Source organism: Suncus etruscus, chromosome 1 (assembly GCF_024139225.1).
Source record: "Suncus etruscus isolate mSunEtr1 chromosome 1, mSunEtr1.pri.cur, whole genome shotgun sequence".
Classification (NCBI taxonomy): domain Eukaryota; kingdom Metazoa; phylum Chordata; class Mammalia; order Eulipotyphla; family Soricidae; genus Suncus; species Suncus etruscus.
Genome location: NC_064848.1, coordinates 135130161 through 135133113, shown reverse-complemented (window position 1 = coordinate 135133113; position 2953 = coordinate 135130161). Strand labels below are relative to the sequence as shown.

Here is a 2953-nt window from a genome sequence, read left to right as displayed (position 1 = left end):
TAATTAGAACCAGTTTTATCACATAATCGCCTATCCAGGAGAAACTTTCAAATAAGTCATAAATTTGAGTGGCATGCATAATTTAAAAGTAGAAAGCCTATCTAGAATACAGGCTGGTGTGGGGTGGGAAGGAGGGACACTTGGGATATTGGTCATGGGAATGTTGTACTGGTGAAGGATTTTATATATATATATATATATATATATATATATATATATATAATGTATATACATATATATATATAAAATTTATATATATTTTAATATATATTAAAAAGAAAAGGCCTCCCATTCTTGCCACAGGTTGTGTTTTTTACACTGACTGTATAGAAAGAGAAAGTACAATAAATGCACCTCATATACACCTCAACCCAGGCCATTTACATTGTCTGTATTGTAAATTGGGGGCCATAGATCGATAAAAATATATAAATAAATAAATAAAAATAAATTTAATGAAATACTAATACAAATCCTCTGAGTGTAGGAGAAAATTGGCAGCTTATCCATGTGATTTGTTTTACATAATAGCAAATTACATTGATTTTTATTGGCTTCTTACTATACCAGGATAGTATACTAGTATACTATACTATAATATACTTCTTATTATACTATATTTTCTGGCGTAAAAGATGACTGGGCGTATAAGATGATCCCCTACTTTTTCTGTAAAAATATAGAGTTTGGGCTATATCTGCCGTATAAGACTATCTTTCTTTTAACACACACCAAATGGAAATTCAAAAACGTATGAGAAAAAGAGTAGAACCCTCAAAGCTTAATACTATATGTTTAATAAAGCTAGCTATTTGGAGTGCCAATACTCATTTTATATTTGTCATTTGTAGTGAGTGACTGTGATTTTTGAATTACGATCTACATTGAGACCAGGGAGAGGGGCCTCCTCCAAGAGCAACTGGCTGAGGTGCAGTGATTAATAGAACAGCTAGAGGGAGACAGAGTGCCTCCTCTGTGTCCCATAAAAGCTGAACAGAGAGAACAGAGTATGGGAAAGCAGCATACCAGGCAGCTGGATGAGATTTGGTGCTCAATATCTCAGTTCCTCTGTGTGCCCTGAAAGATGAATCAGGAGAAGCAGAGGACTGAGTGATGACGCCGGGCAGCTGCATGGGATGCGGCATTAAGAAGGTGGCAGATCACTTGTCCCTGAAGCTGGAGTAAGTTTCAGCATGCTGTATACCAGCGTATAAGACAACTTCGACTTTTAAGAAGGTTTTCATGGGCTAAAAAGTCATCTGATACACCGGATTATATGCTATTTTAAACTTATACTGTTGCTACAAAAAGAATTATAATAGTTTTCCAGGTAAAGTTTGCAGTGGTCTCAAATAAATGTTACCCTGTGGGTATCCCCTCCCCAACTTCTTATTTATCCCACTTGAATTCTCAGAATTCACACCGTGAATGGGCTGGTAGAGGAGCCTGTATTTGGGGAAAGAAAGGATAAGTAAGAGTTAAGAGAGAAGTGGGAGAGAGGCAAATGGCAGAAGCCAGGATAGGCAGAAGTGAAAATCAACAACAAGATTCAACAGAGAAATTTAGTATCAACAATTCAGCAATAAATTCAGTGGCAGTAGAATCACCAAAGGGAGTTAGTCAGCCTGGAAGCCTGTTAAGCAGTCTGGGAAAAGCAGCTGAAAGGGAGATAGAGGCCCAGAGAGCCAGAAAGAGTAGAAAAGTAACTACTACGGAAAAGTTTAGTATAAAGGCCATGTAAGGATGTGTACATGATGGTAGAGACTGTGAAATAAAGCTGGCTGACTCCTGGAACTTCATCTGACTGATTTGTGAATCTCTACGCCCTCACTCTGCAACCTTCAGACCTGCCAAGCCATAGGGGCTGCAGGAGCCGGGTAGAGCCCAGAAAGGCCTCACCATCCCCAACTCTAGAACTCATTAATTTATAATAAGACAAAACTACAAAAAGAATTATAATAATTTTCCAGGTAAAATTTCCAGTGGTCTCAAAAAAAATGTTAGCTTGCTTTTTTTTTTTACCATAGATAAGTGATTTGGAACAAAATGTAATTATTTCTCAATAGTTACATATAAAATAATTTTCTCTATTTTATTTACAATATTTAAAGAAAAATAATTATACTCTAAGGCTAAAAAATTATTATGGTGAGGCACTTGACTTATATGTAGCCGCCTTGAGTTCAATTTCTGGCACCACCGGGTACGATTCATAAGTATTAGCCAGGAGTAAGCTTTGAGAACTGCTAAATATAACCCATGATCAAAAATAAATTATACTTTAAAAATGTTTATTTTGAGGGGCTGGAGTGGTGGTGCAAGCAGTAGGACTTTTACCTTGTTTGTGGCTGACCTAGGATGGACCACAGTTTGATTCCTGCCATCCCATATGGTCCCCAAGCCAGGAATTTCTAATCGCATAGCCAGGAATAACCCCTGAGTGCCACTGGGTATGTCCCAAAACAAAATATTTATTTTCATTCTCCAACTGTGTTTTGAACTAATCAATTCAAAAGAAAAAATATTTATTTCTTTCTTGACACCAAAAATAAATACAAAATATTAAAGAAGATATTAAGACTTTTTATATCAAGTAGTGAAATTTTCTGTTAAACCTATGTTATCTGGCATCTCAAAAGCAATATAGAGATCATTTGAATAATAGACTTAGACAACTGTGGCCTCCTCCTGTACACATTTTTCTTATTTTAAGTATCTATTCCATTTTTTTTTCAGAGTACAGCATTTGTTTCATTATAAGGGTTGAAAGAATGACTGATGGTGGCAGGTATTTTATATATACTCATTTTTCCTCAAGCAATATACTTTTACAGATAACTGTAAAGTCAATGCTTCATAGTTAACAATCTTTAATGGTTCTGATAGTTTCATGACAGCTCTGGTGTTATTTGCATCCTATTGAGAGAGATTGTAAAAAGTTGCTTTCAGCCTG

General features: G+C 35.8%; 1 non-coding gene across 1 annotated transcript; it reads left to right on the top strand.

The window, feature by feature from the left end:
• The first annotated feature begins 282 nt into the window (after positions 1-282).
• On the top strand, positions 283-414 carry LOC126032448 (small nucleolar RNA SNORA51). Its single transcript, XR_007503869.1, has one exon. It is a non-coding gene; the product is annotated as a small nucleolar RNA SNORA51 (small nucleolar RNA).
• The last annotated feature ends 2539 nt before the right edge of the window (positions 415-2953 follow it).